A 17842-nucleotide genomic window follows, 5' to 3' on the forward strand; every position below is an offset into this window, starting at 1 on the left:
ATTGTAAACATAATTTAATTTTAATTAATTTGTTTCCTATCTGGTTTTTCAGGAAGACACTATTGTGGACAATAATTCATCTTGTAGTTCTCTTATTACCCCCATTCAAGTTGCTTTTTTATGTGTATTTGCTTTGTTATCTCACGATTATTACATATTGGCTAACTTAATCATATAGCTTAGAATTAGTCTTTCTTAAATGTAGTTACCCCAATTTTTATTGTGAAGAATACCATAGTGAGCTGTTGATTTAAATAAATATATTGTTCTGCATTTGCATCATTCAGGGTGAAAGAGACTTCTATAAAAAACTGAGTAGATAGACCAGTTGAATGCACAGGGTACTTTAAAACAAATTAGTCAAAATAGAAGCTTTTCTAATTTTTTGAACACTCTATTTGATAGAAATAAGAATTTTATTTTAGTTTTTTTTGTTCAATTAACATACTTTTTCTGGACACCTGATGGTCCTGCAAAATTCACAGTGTCTGTTGAGACTTTGGCAAGAACTTTATCTTTGGGCAAGGGTGGTGGGGAGGGAAGGCGAGAGGGATAGACTGCTGAGCTGGCTCCTACATTTCACGCATACAGTCCCAGGGTCTCAGATGTCTGTAGGAGGCTACAGAGGGTTCTCAAACACCTTATACCATAGGAGAAGGACACATGCAGCTACCATATCAAAAGTCACTTTGTAAGTCTAGAGAAAGTCTGGTTGACTTGTAAATTTTCACAGGATGGACACTTGAGTCAGCCTTGGGGATATCTCATATAATTGGGTTTCCTTTTGTCAGAGCTATGATACACTGAGGTATTTCCCAGGTGCTAGTGTGTGGGAAAATCCCTACATTTTCATCCAGTAATGAAAGGAGTGTTGTATGAAATGGTGGACATATTTCAAGACTGGATCTTTGTGGGGAAAACTGAGTTTGTTTCAGGTTCAGCTGTAGAGCAATTAACTTCAAATTAACAAACCGTCTACAATTTTTAGATGAGAATGTCTTTTAGCTGAAAGATACTGCTTCAGCATATCTGAACTGAATGGAAGATATGTAGCCAACAGTCTTTGATTACTTAAAAAATTACATGTTATTATCTCGAATTTTTGCTATCACAATGTAGATTTTCATGAAGGTGTGCAATGCACCTAAAAAGTTACGTTGCAAATATCATAATAGCATAAACATGTAGGAACTTCAGCAACAAATTAAATAATTTGTTGAAGGTCACCTAAGAAGCCAGACAGATCCAGAACCAAAAATCAAATCTGCTTACGAACTTGTGTTTCCTTTTCTAAGGGAAAAGATTTTCTTCTGATGTCCTTCTCTAGTAAAGTAATATACTGCTCATTAATTTTAAATGAAAGATAAAAGCTCGATGTCCCTTCACACTGTGATGCAAAAGAAAACATTAATAAAATACAATGTGGAAAGAGAACATAACTTTACAAGTAATGCCTCAGCCACAGGGCCTTCCTTAAGCTGTAGCAAAATATTGAACAACATTAGGTTACTGTTCCTTACAATCTTTTAATTTCCTTCCCCACCCCCCCCAAGCACCCCCTGCCCCAACTTTTTAAAATTTCAAATTCAAAGGGGCTGGGGACTTGGTGTCTTGAGTCCAACAAAGAGTTACAATTCCTTTAATAAAACTATGCCTCTAGATTTCTACTAAAAAACAATTTTAATTTACATTTAAGTGTTCCTACCAATAAATCACATCCATCTGATTCTCTGTTTTTATCCATTCACCGCCTAGAAAAAGAACATAAGCATATGCTGAACTCTGAAATAAATCCAGTGTTTGTTTGCTTGTTTCACTGGTTTTTTTGAGTCTTTTTTGTCTGCTTCTTTCTGTTTCCTGTGAAACTGGTTTCAGGGTGCCTTATTGGAATACAATCATAGACAAACAATTACAATGGACAAAGATAGAGGCTGCAATTAAAAAAAATGTTACAATAATTGTCTTATACCTAAGTCTATTTTGAAAAAAAAAGTCAACGAAAATTAAATGTAATGGAAAACCAGGAAAGATTGGATAACTATGACCTATTCAGCTGTATTTACCTTCCCTATGGTTTCATTCTTCTACAGATTTTGAAATAGTCCCTTACGGATCAATACTTTGTTTCTGAAGGCCAGATCTATGTTACCTTCAAGACTGTGCTTGAGGTCAAATTTACATTTACCTATACTGGCTGTACAGAAATAAGTCTTAAGAGACAGACTTTGGGAAATCTTCCAGCCACAGAGTACAGAACATGGAAAGGTAGGGGGTTTTATATATAAACCCACACACAACTTATTTTTCAGTCTGGCTAAATGACCATCACCATGTTTCAGTCATTATGTACCTATTACGCTGTGCAACCTTATTATGTGACCAGCTTCAGGAAGGAGGATCCCATAAAATTCCAATGTTTATGGGTCAAGACACTACAGATCATACATATGTGTGGTACATTAGAGATTGTTTACACCTCTGAGCTACAGGCAGCCTGATGCAGACACAGAGATTGCAAGTCTCAGCAGAAATTCTGTACTCACTTCTTGTCTAACTCCAATCAGGCTTGCAACCTATGCGTTAAAAGGACTAGTTCCCAAATCTTATATCATTTTGGAGACATGAACAGGATTTTTTTCTTAATTAAAACCAATGACAAATCACCTTTTTCCTAAAATCTGCATTGACAAAGTTCTGAAGTGCTCTTACAAGGTTTGATGCTTTGCCATTGTTGTATGACTTGAAGAGTCTAAAACCCACAGCATTTTAATAACAACATAAAGAATGAGAAAAAGGTAAAGTGGGATCTCTACAAAGAGACAGCATCTCTAAAAATATCAGACAAAATTGTGGTAGTGTTGTTGCATAACTAAGAAAAAAAGTACATACTAATTGTATACCATTTATATCTTTATCAGTCTGGAAAGCCTGAGTTCTCATGTGTACTAGTAATGCTAAAAATCACATTTTCCATTTTGTTTTGCAAACACAGCTTATTTTCATCAAGAAAGATGCACATACTTCTCTTGTTCTTTAACAGGGCACTACTATTTAAAAAAGCCAGAAAGCAAAACTGTACTGCAAGATCATTAGCTCTCTCATTGCCCCTGTTTTGCACCATTTCAGCTGTCCTCGAAGTAAAATCTAGGCTTGAATCAGAGGACAAGACCACTCCTAACAGGAATTGTCACACAAGACTCAGAAGATAGATCCAGCATTTTGTCTTCTTGTTTCCCTGAAGGCCTTGTATGTACATGGGCAGTGTTCTGGGTATTTTTGATGGTGTTAACATGTGAAGTCGTTGAAATAGATGTCATTTGGATCACAATTTCTTTACTACTAAGGGTACCAGGAACTCAGCCATGACTGCCCTAGGAGCTGTGGTAATGTGTTTGAAAGTATATTTATAAAATGGAAATTTATCTCTGCACGTGTATCGTACAACTGCTGTTGCAGCTAAGAACACACTTAATTGCACATGAATTGAGCAGAATGTTGAAGGTAGTGCCAAATGCAGATTAAACCCCACAGCTCTGCAAATGCAACACATACTTTTTTCTTGAAAAGAAAGAAGAATTAGTATTCGTTTGAGTTTAATATGGTAGGTGTCAATTCGTTGGTTTTGCAATTAAGAAGATAAACAGTTTTCCTATTTTTTTCCTTTTAAACTACAAAGATCACATCATCATAGAAAACGCAATTTTAAAAATAGATAATAGAAAAGTAGAAATAGACTACCTGGGACAGGAATATCAAAAAAGAGAAGCAGCTTAAGCTGTGAGTTATGGAAATCTTTCTCACTTTCTCACCTATCTTGCAAATATGAACAACAGAGAATCACAATATGAGGGCTAAAGAAAAAGCAAAGCAGGAGAAAAAAAGAGAAAATATTATTTCAATTAAACTGTATTATAAAAACATGGCCATAACATTAAAAAAAAAAAAAAAGCACAACAATTTTAAGACAAAAATATTGAACATGCTGAAAACTGTAAATATAGGTTTTGTTTAAAGATAAGCTAACCTCAGGTTTTAAAAGTCTGACCTAGTGGAGGAAATCAGTAGTAACTCAGAAAGGATAAACAGGTGAAAGTGAAGTATAGTGAATAACCTCTTTGACCTCACTAGTTTGCAATAGTTGTTATTAGGGCTTTATGAGAGAGCTGTGCTCCCTCTCTAAACTGAATTCTTTATGATTAATAAAAGGAGCAAAAGCACTAGGCAGAAATCCTCCAGTCAGAGAGGTAAATACGCTACTGAAAATTTACTAATGAGAGAAAAAAGTAGGTTTTCCACATTTTGTGTAATTAGTTCTTGTATAACTACAGTGATGGTATAGAGAGCAAATTTTGGGTGGTGCAGCCTCTTTCACTCATATCAGAAACCATTTCAGACATTCATGAAGATCGAGTGATAAAGACAAAAAGCACTGACAATAAATTTGGCATTCTTGAGTTCTACGTTCATTTTTTAGCTGTGATTTCTGCCTTAGATTTCATCAGTGTCCGAATCAGAAGGCTTTTTAATTTCTTTGCCCACTTTAACCACCAGATACATATATGCCACCAGGCATATGAAATTCCAGCTGTGTATTCTCTAACTTCTAAAAAATTGCAAAGACCGTGCAGTAAACACACAGCCAAAAGTTTTGCCAACTATGATTCAAGCAGAACACAATAATAGTTTTTTATAACTGTTATTTTTAAAGTTGATGCATAAAAAAGCCTTCTTTGTTTTAGAAAATAACATGCATCTAAAAATTGCTTAATCCAACAAAAAATGGAGGGTAGGAGAGGAAATAATACATGACAGTCTATTTTTCAAATAGTTGTATTATTAACCATTACATGGTAATTTTAGAGTTGCCAATGAATGTGTCTTTAGCGTAATACCTATTACTGCTTGCAAGTGTCAGATGTTATTTATTGGAAGCCAGAAGAGAAAAAAACAGCAACAAAACACACCCACCACACACCCACCCCCTTGAAAAATACCCCTTTCTCTGCCCTCATTATTTGTGATGGTAGATAGGAAAAAAATGAAGGACTCCAAAATAGACACTTTTAATAGAAGCCAGTATTTGATATGAAAAGTGAACACTGACAAGCCTTCCATCAAGTTAATTATCTGAAATTTGTAAATAAATTACTGGAAATTGCCCAGCTCCTCTGTAGATTAATGAAGTCACTACTTGGTTCTCATGTTTAGAATTTGGTGCTAACAATTTGTTGCCAAAATGAATTTGGAAGCTAGTCTATGAAATCAACGCCTTTATAAATGACTGGAAAGATATTTCAATGAATGCCAAGTTACAGCTAATTATTTTTCTTCATTGAAATCCCAGGTAATTTTCCAGAATTCTGTTAAGCTTGGAATATGATACTTTACAGTCTAGCAGCTACAAGTGTACTCTAAATGTACCAATTTTTTTTTATATTATGCACTAATCTAACATATTCTTGGGTCAAATTGTACAATGAGTTAATTGATGTAAGACTGCTAAAGCTTTTCCACATGCTTAGATGTGTCAGGAAAAAAAATAATTAAAAAAATTACAGATTACTTCTAATTCAGGAGCCAACTTAAAATGAACTTATTCTGTTCCATACATACGAAGCAGTAAAATATCATTTAGGCTATTTTACAGATATGAAAGTAAATCAAGATTCTTTCAAAGTCATTAGTACTCCTCTAGAGGTTTGAAAGTTGATTTCTATGAAATGCTATTGTGAAAGTGGCATGTAAATACAGTAGAACATAGAGCATAAACAAAAAGTTAAATCCTGGGAGAACTAATTGTGCAACCAATTTTAGGTACATGAAGGACAAGAAGGTGATTGAGAGCAATCAGCAAGGATTCACAGAGGGGAAGCCCTGCTTGGCCAGCCTGATAGCCTCCTACCGTGCAGCGACTGGCTAGGAGGGGAACAGGGAGCGGTGGATATTGCATGTAGACTTCAGGAAGGATTTGGACTCTGTCTCCTGTGGTAGCCACATAGAGAAGCTGATGAAGTATGGGTTGTATGAGCAGTGAGGTGGATTGAAAAGTGGCTGAACACCTGAGCCCAGGGGGTGGTGATCAGCGGCACAATGCCTGCTTGAAGGCCAGTAACCAACAGTGTATTCTGGGGTCCAACACTGGGTCCATTCCTGCTCCACATCTTCTTTAGTGATCTGGATGGTAAGGCAGTGTACCCTCAGCAAGTCTGTGGATGACAAAGCTGAGAGCAGTGGCTGATATGCCAAGGGTTGTGCTGCCACCCAGAGGGACCTCAGCAGGCTGGAGAAAACAGATGATAGGAAGCTCATGGAGTACAGCACAGGAAAGTACAGTCCTGCACCTGGGGAGGAACAACCTCCCTAGGACATGCTGGGCAGTGCTGCTGGCAGCACCAGTATATTCTGGGGGCCGACCAGTTGAAACTGAACTTTGCAGGAAAGGACCTGGGTCTCCTTCCTGGTGGGCATCGACTTGAACATGAGGCAGCCATGTGCTCTGGTGCCAAAAAACCCAAGGGTATCCTGGCCTGCATTAGGCGGAGTACTGCCAGCAGGTGGCAGGAGGTGACCCTTCTCTGTTATCACTCTGTGAGGCCACAGCTGGAGTGCTGTATCCAGTTCTGGATCCCCGGTACAAGAGAGATACGGAGCTGTCGGGCAGAGTCAGCAAAGCACCACAAAGATGATGAAGGGCCTGGAGCATCTCTCCTGTGAGGAAAGGCAGAAAGAGCTGGGACTAGTTAGTCCGGAGAAGGAAATGCTTAGAAGGGGTATCTTATCAATGTGTGCAAATACCTGAAGGGAAGGTATAAAGAAGACAGAACCAGGCTCTTTTCAGGCAGCCAGTGACAGAGGCAGAGGCAACGGGCACACGTGGAAAAACAGGAGGTTTCGTCTGAACATTAGAAAACACCTTCTTTACTGTGAGGGTGACCACACACTGGCACAGGTTGCCCAGAGAGGTTTTGCAGTGTCCTACCTTGGAGATATTCAAAAGCCATCTAGACATGGTCCAGGGTAACCAACTGTGAGTCTCCTTGCCTGAGCAGGTATGTTGGACCACATACCTCCAGAGGTACCTTTTGACTGCAACCATTCTGTGATTCTGTGGAAGTATAGCACTGTATGACAATCAGTTTCAAATACCTGTTTTGTGAAACAGAAAGAGAGTGTTTTCAGCGTTTCACGCAGATCTTTAAAGGTGCCTTCTGGAGAGCTGGTGGGGGAACCTAGAAGCTTTCCTTCCTGCCAGCACCCGATATGCCAGTGCCGGTCAAAGGCTAAATAATACAGACCTCATAAGGAGCACTGTAATATTTTTTTCAGGGGGGGCAGGGGGGAGGAGGGGACAGGAATCTTTCAGATAACTAGTAGAAGAGTGAAAAATTATGAGTTAAATGTAAAAACAAATATTGCAAAATCCCAAAGTCAGAGAAACTATTAGTAAACTAAAACAGAAGTTTCAGAGGGAAAAGAACAAAATATAGATGTATGTTAAGACTTCACACATAACTAGAGAGAAAAAAGCTCTTTTTTTTTTTTTTTTAAACTAATGTTTTCCTGGAGGTTTGTGGTTTGTTTTTTGTTGGTGTTATTTTTTTTTTTTATTTCTAGCAATCTTTATCCTGTTTTCCTTATCATAACATTTTTTAAAAACAATATGAATACATGAAATATTCAGTTCCCTAGTTCAGAATTTTGAAATGTTTGTTTTGTTGTTTGGTTTTGTTTTTTTTTAACTTATTGGTTCATCCTTTAAAAACTTGCCTTTACATCTAAATATTTAATTTCTTTTTAAAAATAAAAGTAATTTACTACTTTGACAGGTTCTTCCCACAGATGGATGTTAATATATAACTGAACAAAATATTAATGTCTTTTGAAAGTGATTTCAATTGAAATGATAAAGGCAGCAATCAAGGAGGAAGTTAATATTGAAGCCAACACTTGAAAGCCTAGAAAGAGTAGAAGAGAAACACACCAATACAACCTTTAACATTGACTAAGTCTGGCTTGATCTTCTCTGGGCTCATGTTGTAATCCCATCATACCTGACAAACTCAGATGAATGTCATGTCATTGTCTCAAATTTTCATTAGGAAGACATATACATATATATATATATATATATATGGACCTGATACAAAACCTGTAAAACACCTCACCCCAGAAACCTCTACTAAGAACATGAACAAAAAGAAGAGTCTTTTCAATGAAACTGAATGAGTGCCATCAGCTGTGATAGCTGGTGATAAAAATCCTGTCACATACTGAACAACCAGAATTTGTCATTCCTGCTTGATGCCAATTATCTGTGCTGGGATATCAGCCAAGCAACCTGATGGACTCAATGGACCCTTCATGTACAATTCTGTAAAACAGGTTAAGGGGAAAGGATGCCAACTGCATGTGAGCCTCTGTCAGAATTCCTTACATGGCATTTGGGAATATTTGGTAATTTTTTTATTCCTCTTACACAGACAGTACATGCAAAGCTCATCCTGCTTTAGGGAAGTTCAGTGTGGAGACATGTTCCTTCTGGCTACCAGTTTAACTTTTTCAGCCGTAGATTTGGATTTTTTAGAGCAATCATCAAGCCTAACTCACTGTCACCCAAGCAAACCACCATGTAGGCAGTGAGGTTTATTTAGAAAACCATGTAGTCTTCAAACACCCTGAGGTCACTGGGCTAAATAGTCTCTGCTTTTCTTCTCTAGCCTTTCTTAGTGGGCAAGACACTGAAACAAAAGATGTAGGAACTTATCCCCATCATGCAGAAAGTGGGTTTCTCCTCGCTTGCCCTCCCCACCAACAAATATCCTTAATTTATGAAGTCTTTATAGGATGAGTCTGGTCATAAGTTGCCTCTGCATATGCCCCCTAGTGCTCTAGGAACGTGCATCTGCCATCACTATGGGTGGAACTGCTCAGAGTAAGGCCTTTTGCATAAGCTTTGACCTCATTACCTAGGAGGAGGATGACATGGGTGCTTCTTGACATTCCTAAACTATGCCTCCTTTAAGGGGAAGCTGGTTCTATCAGTCACAGTTCACTTTCTCTGGCCTCTGGCTCTCCTACAGAAACCACTTCAAGCCCCAAACAGCAGGACACTCACCGTGGTAGAGAAACAAGGAAAGCTCAGTCCATAACCCGTTTCATTCTCTCCTGGGCTTGTTTTTTGGGTTTGTTTGGTTTTGTGGTTGGGTTGTGGGTTTTTCTGGTTTTGTTATAAGAATTCTTCCCTTATTATTTTCCTTAGAGACGTTTTAAAATAATGTTCTCTCTCTGATTTCTCAGTTTGTGCAGTATTTCAAGCCCTTCATTTACAGCAATAACATTTCTCCATTGGCTGGGATCACTTATTCTTCATTATTTTTATTTATAACAATAATAATGACAAAACAAAACAAACATCTGCCTGACTGCAGTAAATTATCTGGCTTTCCATGTTATGTGCAGGGTAAAGATAGCTGAAGTTTATTTCATAAAGTGAATGTTTTCAGGCTATAGTCTGTCCAACATGAGTACTGCTCAAAGGCAAAATTTAACCTTTGTTCTTTCATCACTGCTTTGAAGTGCTCAAATAGTCTCCAATAGTTTTCAGTAATTCCCAGGCTTGAGTTTCTATAAGTCTTATATGACCAATTAATTAGAACACAGCACCGCTTGAAGAAAGAAGTGATTTATAATGGAAGGTTTACTTCTGTAATTTGCAGTGTTATTGGATGCTGTTAAAGTAGTTAAATCAGAAAACACTAATGCCTGTTCCCCTGAGAAGTAGCTCATTTGAATTTGACCTCTAATAGTATAAGAATCCTCTCAGAAGTCTGGGCTAGGCTAATATAAGAGCACCTCTCTGCAGAGAGGTCCAGGCAGGCAGGTCTCAATACATCAAGGCAGCTATGTGTAAGCCAGTTATGACCCTGGAGCTGCATACTGGGGCTGTGTTTAGAATAATTTAGCTTACTTTCTTCCTAATAAGGGTTTATTTCTGTGCTTGAATGGTAATATGGTTCCCATATCTACATCTGGCTGGCATCTGGACAGCTCAGGGGATGGTGGGAATATTCAAATGATGCTCTGCATCTATATGTGTATTCGTACATACATACATACACACGAACGAGGGTGACAGGCTACCTCCTGTGCAGACTACAACCTGTTCCACACTTTTGTTGCCATCTTCCCGGTAGTGTCTCCTACAGCAGGGCATACTACATGACTTGTTACGCTGCACTGGTATCACTCTGCACAGCACCAAGTCTTCCCAGTCCCTTGCACAGAAGCCCTTATTGTCTATGTATGCAGTAAAGCGAATAATTTTTAGCTGTTGAGGCTGTGGATCATACCCAAACAAGCAATTTATGTGTTTGGGTTTTTTTATAGTTAGCTTCACTGTTTTAGTAATTAGACATAAAAGCAGCTCATGAGGCAGAGAGATGTTGCACTTACAATGGGATAGACTGGGGGGGAGGGGTGGGAGAGGAAGCAAATTTGAATAACCTATAATCAAACTGAATTGATGGGCATTACCGAGACAAAATAACAAATCTGCGTAGAACAACCTTGGATTATCCAGGCCTTAAGAGCTCTGCAATGGATCCATACCTGTTTCAAGAAGAATATTACTGTAAAGTATCAAATACTTTAGCCTATCACATACAGAATAGTAATAAAAATAATAATAATAAAAAAGAAAAACACTATCCCATAACCAGAAAGCAGTCACCTTTTACAGACGCCGTGCCTCAGGCTGCTGTTGGGTGATAACTGGTCAGCTTGGGATTCAAAGTCAACCCTTAGAACTGTATAGGTGGACATTTTCTGAACATAATTGTTTTGTTTTTTTCTCTAATGTCCCAGAGTCAATAACAGGTGTTAAACCAATTACTTCCCAAAACTGTGACAAGACCTTCAGTATCATTTAGGTCTTTGTTATTTATGATTTTTCTCCTCTCCTCCACCAGCTGAACCTGTATAGGTAAGTCACAAACAAGCCTGACTTATTTAACAGCAGATGCTGCCTTAAGAGTTGTGTGTGACTCAACAGAAAAATCACTTGGAAAGGAAAATAACTGAAATATTAAGTTTTAAAGCCTTGTGTGAGCCTATTTTGAAATGAATCCTTTAAGAAAGAAAAATAATTATTTGCAGAATTGGTTTATGAGAAGATGAAAAAAAAAAGTGGATGCAGAATAAAGACATCTCATAAGAGAATAGTGCATTTCTAACCAAAGTGTTCAGCTGATAACTGACATAAACTTATTAAAACCTAGAATTAAAAATCTCATCCTGCTGCCACTGAAAAGTTAATCGCAATGTGAAGCTAATCCTGGATATCAGGATTTTACTACCAATAAGCTCTGTGGTATATAAAGTAGACCCTACAGTAGCACATCTATGCTTTACATGCTAGTACTTGAACCCATATGAACCATCTTCAGGGTTCAAAGAAAATGAAAAAAAAAAAAGAAAAAGAAAGAAAGAAAATGAAAAAAGAACCACAATAATCAGCATTTAGTTAATATAGGAGCATGAAAGGATGTATATAATCATCTACTTAGCGGAAGCTGCTTGTGCAGTAATTCTCAGTAAGCACTGGCTCTTCAGGTCTCTTGTAAAGCAATAAAAAATCACTTCTTAAACTGAGGAAAAACTCTTTTCTGCAGTCAGCAGAAAAATAAATAAATAAAGTCAGCAGACCTAGCTATAGTTCATTAGGATTGTTTCACTAACTTCACAAAATAAATTCAGTTGATGAGAGCTTTCAACACTGCACATAGCATACTGCAATAGTGAAGACACATCAGAGTAGCGGTTCAAAAACCAAGGGCTTAGTCTTATCACTTCACTGATGTTTTGCAATGAGGTGCAGAAACCTAACAGACAACTGACATGGTTCTTAAAAAAGTTTTTCAGCTAGTCTAGCAATGCAGAATAACACTAATATAAAAGTGTTGGGCAAACATTTTCAGAATTGTTTCAGCAGTGTAACAGTCTATAAAACGGCTCAGTGGTAAAGCATTTAAGTATAGTCTTAATGAACCTGTGTGCTTCTACACACACTCAGAATTTGCAGCAGTGCAACTGTGTAGTGATTTTTTTTTCCCATCCATTAGTCTAAGCAAACCTGCATGAAACATTACCATCAGTAAATAGCTCTATACTTTCACCATAAATATCCCCACAATAACATTATTTTAAGGACTTTTCTAATATGACTTTTCATTGTATGGATGATTGATTGCTCCGAGCTGAGTATCCTGTCTCAGTAAAAAGAAAAATGCCTTCTAAGAAAATCAGTAGGCACTTTATTTTCTACGTATTTTGCATAGGATAGGGTTAAGTATGTACTGTACCTTCAGCATATCAGTAAAAAGGTGGTAGGGATTTAGAGCACATGTTATAAATTGGTTAATTAGATTTTTTTGATGAGGAAACATGCACAGTAAAAAAAGACAGCTGAGACAAGAAGAAGGAAGGTTTTGAAAGCTATAATGTTAGAGCGAGCTGGACTGTTGCCTGGAATGTGCTCAAGGATTAACTTAAAAACTTGAAGTGTAGATAGCATTGAAGAAAAGAGTTGTTCTATCAGAAAATTATTTTTTTCCTATGTTTAAACTGTTGCCACATATGTGCTTTTGAAAGCTCGGAGGATGGACCAGAGGCATAGTTACATTTTAAAATAATCACAGAGGAAAGAAAATAAATGTTTTTATCTAATATTCATCTCTAAGGCTTACCTTTCTATGGCTTTTCAAGATCTGTAAAATTTTTTGTTTGCTTCTTTGGTTTTACTATTTGTTGTCAAAGATGACTTGTGACTTAATTTCTAATTTTGGTTTTGAGTTGCATGACTTAATTTCTTTCTTGTCCTCCCGCGTTCTTCTCTAACGTACAGGCTGTAGGAGTTTCCTTCAGCAGCTACTATGAGAGATAATAGTAAGGAGGCAGGAATACAAAAAGTCCTTCAGTCATACCTGGATTCAATTTACCTTTTTCTGGGGCAGGGGTCCTCAAACTTTTTAAACAGGGGGCTGGCGCACGGATGAAGTGGCAGGCAGTCATCTGTGGCTGCTTGGTTTTCCCCCCCAACCCTCGGTGGTGTGTGTGTGTGTGTGTCTAAATACCGGAGGGCGGATTGAGGACCTTGGGGGGCCCTATCCGGCCCACGGGCCATAGTTTGAGGACCCCTGTAATCTAGGGTATGCCAGCTTCTGAAAAATGGCAGGGAATATTATATTCCCAGGAAGTTATGCAGTTCTTATATGTTTTATTGCTTCTAACTGTGATGAAACAAAGAAATAAGCAAGAGTTGTTTGGTTTAGGACAATGTTATTTATCTAAGAAAACAGTTCGTATGCTTTACCTGCATATACATATTACAGTGTTGGCAAAAATTTGCTTACGCCTCTAAAATCATAAGATTTAGATAAGCAGATGGTTATGCTACTTATTGTGTACCTTTCCTTTCTCCCAACTAGAATATTTCTGGATGTAATTATTACATTTGGTGAAAATTATCCCTGAAGTTAAATTGGCTAACACATTGTTTCCTCATCTGAGTTAGTTAAGCAAAAGAGGTGACAATGAGTATCATGTTAGCATGTGAAACTCCACACTCAAACAGCTGCTACATCTTCCAGTGTACTGGTGGTATTGAGACAGTGCTTGTTTTGGTTGTTGCTGTTTTTTAAATGTAAATCTTAACAAATGCATTCTATTATTCATAGAAATAAGTGACTCTTGTCAGAGCAGAATAGCTACGAGCAATCACAGAGTAGCTTTTCCCTATGATTTCAGCATACTGCCACCTGTGCCTCTAGCTTCATTAGGAACCTTTTGAGGTTCCTCCCAGTTTGGTGTTGTCCATGAACTTGCTGAAGGTGCACTTTCTACCATTCAATTCCCAGGGAATTGTTGAAGGTGATAAGCAGTATTAAGCTCAGTAACAACCCTAAGGAAACCCACTAGACTGGGCACCACTGAAGTGCAGGTCACAACCCATTCAGACCAGTAGTCTAACCAGTTTCTCACCAATATTGTAGTCCACCCATCCAACATATTGACCTTTTTCTGCTTCAGGTAGCATACTTCCTAGGTGGCCCATGAGGTAATCCTGTAACTGGCCCACCCGATTCATATGTCAAACAGCTGTCATCTGTCATGCTAGAAAATCCTGGACTGCTTGCACCCTACTGTGTTGCTCCCCAAGTAGATGTTGAGGTGGTTGAGGTCCAATGGGGCTTCTGTTGTCTTCTTTTTTTATTGTTCTTTTTTTTTTTTTTTTTTCCTGTGCAGATCAGCATAAGGATTTGATTATCTTTTCCTTAAATGATTCCTGTAGGCAAGGAATATCTATTCTTAAACATTTTTAAACTGTCACACTTCAACTTTCAAATTATTTAAAATAAAAATAGTAATGATAATAAAAAACAAAAGGAATATCAGATCAGATTTTCTGTGTGTAACAATCATGGTTCTATCTACTTTAGAAACATCTTTCCCATTATCAGTTCCCTAATAAGGGTTACAAAATGCTTACCAATACACCATCGCAAGCTTAAGAGCTACAGTGACATATCTGTAACATGCCACACCAAGAGAAAAGCATGAGGGAAAGCATCTCTGATGTCCCAGGTCTCTGCAACAGCAGATATGTTGTTAGGTGTCTATAAGGGTACTTCGTGCCCTACAAAGGGAAAATAAAGCTCCAAATTTTTCTTTTGTTACAGCTTAAGTTATAGAACTACTGGTAGGATCTGCTCCTGATTGCATTTAAAACTGCATTCCACAGTGGCATTTCTACTGCTTGCTGAGTTTTTGGTTCCCTCCTGCTCCCTTCTCATTTTTTTTTAATTTTTTTTTTTTTTTAAAGGAGCACTCAAAAAGGACAAGTGCCCACCTGTCAGAATCCTACAAGCCAATAAATCAATAAGAAGAAGAAAGCTAAAATTGTTTCATATGATCTTGGGAGTAAACCAAAAAAGTGTGAACTTTACAAGGAATGTCAGGAACAGTTAATTTATGTGCTGGAAACCGCACAGAAAATTAGAAAGGGGTTACAAAATGGATGCAATTTTCAGTGTCCAGAAATACATTCCTTTTCCTTTAACTTGCTGCTCAGGCTTAATCCATGATATCAACATTATTAACAGCCTGCAAAGATCTGCTTTATCCCCAAGGAATGAAGTGGGGCTCCAGAGAGGTCTGCTACAACAGCTGTTTGGTCCATTTTGATTGTCCCCACAATGACTTGCATTACAAAGTTCTTTTCCTGGGCATCAAAAGGAAAGCAAACAAGTAAGCATCAGCCAAGTAGATTTTTCTTTGAATCTCTGCTGTTCCAAAATTTTGTAAGTTTATAGCAGAAGCATTCACTTAGTGGATGTTTTTTAGAAGATTTGCTCTCTAATCATCACGTCCTCATTGTCTCTACCACTCTCCAATAACAATGGAAAATAAATAATGCAATCTTGTTGCAATAAGTATTGCACACTGCTTTGCTTTTTTTTTTTTTCACTTGGTTTGGTGGGTGGGTGGGTAGGTTTTCTTTAGTGATTCTGAACCACCTAGTACATAGAGGCAGTTATACAGCAGAAGGCGGAGGAACTTTTCAGCTGAGAGCAAGATCTGCAAACCAAAACATGTGGTGAACACTCAGGAATTTCATATTGCAAATATACCATGAAGAAATAGCAAGGATGAAAACTGTTCTGGTAAATGCTTGCAAAATGCATTTGTTTTAATGTTGGTTACTTTTTCTCTGGTAACTCAGACCAACAGAAAGGTTAGGGTTACCCACTCCTTTTGGAGGTGATTACTCTTACAGAAAAACTTGAAATTGTAGTAGACAGTTAATTCTTAGTTTTTGATTGTGATTTCTGTTTGGAAAACTTGCAGGGATTATACACTTGTAGGTAATAAGTATGGCGATATCACTGTTCGTAAGAGTCTTAGTGTCAGGATAACACAAGCCTCAGGACCTGCCAGCAATTCCCTGAATTTATTTTAGCCTGACTGGAGATATGTTTTGGCTTCTTTAACCATAAATTAATTACCTAATGATCAGGTGAGTATCATCTAATTTATTTTAGCTTTTTTTAGCTTTGTATAATTGTGTGGTATAACTATATATATTTTCAGGGGGGAGAAAATGTAGAGGGATTTTTAAAGGACTGAGGGCATATGTTACCATTGTCCGGGTTGGACAATCCAGGCCTGTTAGTTGAAGCTGCAGAGCAACTTTAAATTGTCCTTGGAACGAGCAGTGTGAGAAAGAAAACAAGCTATGAACTAACAAGAAGCCAGGTGCAGAGCAAGTCCTGGGAACCGCGGAATCAACACACGCTCATCAGCACACTCTGATCAGGCGCCTGCAGCATGCTCACCAATCAGCGACATGGACACCAACGTGACCAGAGACTTTTATCCAATCACCTGTGTGTAAGGTCGTGTGAGAGGTTGGTTCAAGTTATAAATATGACCTGTTTGTTTAATAAAGGGAGCATGGCATGTAGCCATATTGGTGTGATTGTCGTGACTTGGCCAACTTTCCATGGGGGACCCTCTTCGAGAAAATAGGCAATGAATTGAATGATATGATGTTAATTTTTATATAATATTGTACACTGTCACTTCTATATGACCATTAGTGTACTGGGTGCCTAGTGGAGCCCATCTCTAACACTTTGGATTTGGAGATCTGAGCCTGACTCCCTTCCAATTGACATATCAACGAAGAATGACCGGTTAAACCAGACCAGTGCAGCCATGATAGAATCAGAACTGCCTTCAGCATGCAACAACCAAACCTTGTGCCATGCTCCCTGCCTCAAAGGACTGTTGTAACAGGTGAAGCCCAACATCATAGACTAAATTAACTCAATGGATTTTAGAGAGATGCTCAATAGACTGAGGGAGTGATAATCTATGTATTTATGTTAAAAGACAGGAAAGGTGATGATGCATTGGAAAATGTAGCATGGCGTAAATGGTATGCAATAAGGGGTGGATACTGTCCTGGTTTCAGCTGGGATAGAGTTCATTTTCTTCTTAGCACTTGATGCAGTGCTGTGTTTTGGATTTGGTGTGAGAATAATGTTGATTGTGGATGTTTTTCAGTTGTTGCTAAGTAACATTTATACTAAGTCAAGGACTTTTCAGTTTCTCAGGCCCTGTCTGCTAGAGGGCTTGAGGGGCACAAGAATCTGGGGGGGGGGACACAGCTGGGACAGCTGACCTGAACTAGCCAAAGGGATATGGCTTACCATAGGATATCACGCTCAGTATATAAAATGGGGGAAGTTGGCCAGGAGGGGCTGATTGTTGCTTAGGGACTGGCTGGGCATTGGTGAACAGATAGTGAACAATTGTATTGTTTTCTTTTCTCCTCTCCCTTTGGATTTTGTGCCTTTTCCCTTCTCCCTCCTTTTCATTATAATTACTATTGCTATCATTTATTATCATTGTTGTTGTTGATATTATTATTATATTTTATTTTAATTATTAAATTGTTCTTATCTCAACCCTTGAGTTTTACATTCCTTTCCGATTCTCCTCCCCACCCCTCTTAGATGCGGGGGAGTGAGTGAGCAGCTGTGTGGTACTTAGTTACTGGCTGAGTTTAAACCACAACAGAGTTTAGTATATAATGTAGCATAGGATAAAAGCACAGAATGAGAAGAGACTTGTAAAGCATTGGCACAGGGTAATGCCATTGGCATAGGATGCTATGGGGTACAAACAGCTTACTAGTGCTTAACGTCTGACCACCAAAGGGAAACACTGGGAGCTGGGTACATTGAGCTTTAGAACAAAGTAGTATTCAGCCTATGTAAAA

The sequence above is a fragment of the Falco biarmicus genome, chromosome 3, assembly GCF_023638135.1.
Source record: "Falco biarmicus isolate bFalBia1 chromosome 3, bFalBia1.pri, whole genome shotgun sequence".
Classification (NCBI taxonomy): Eukaryota; Metazoa; Chordata; class Aves; order Falconiformes; family Falconidae; genus Falco; species Falco biarmicus.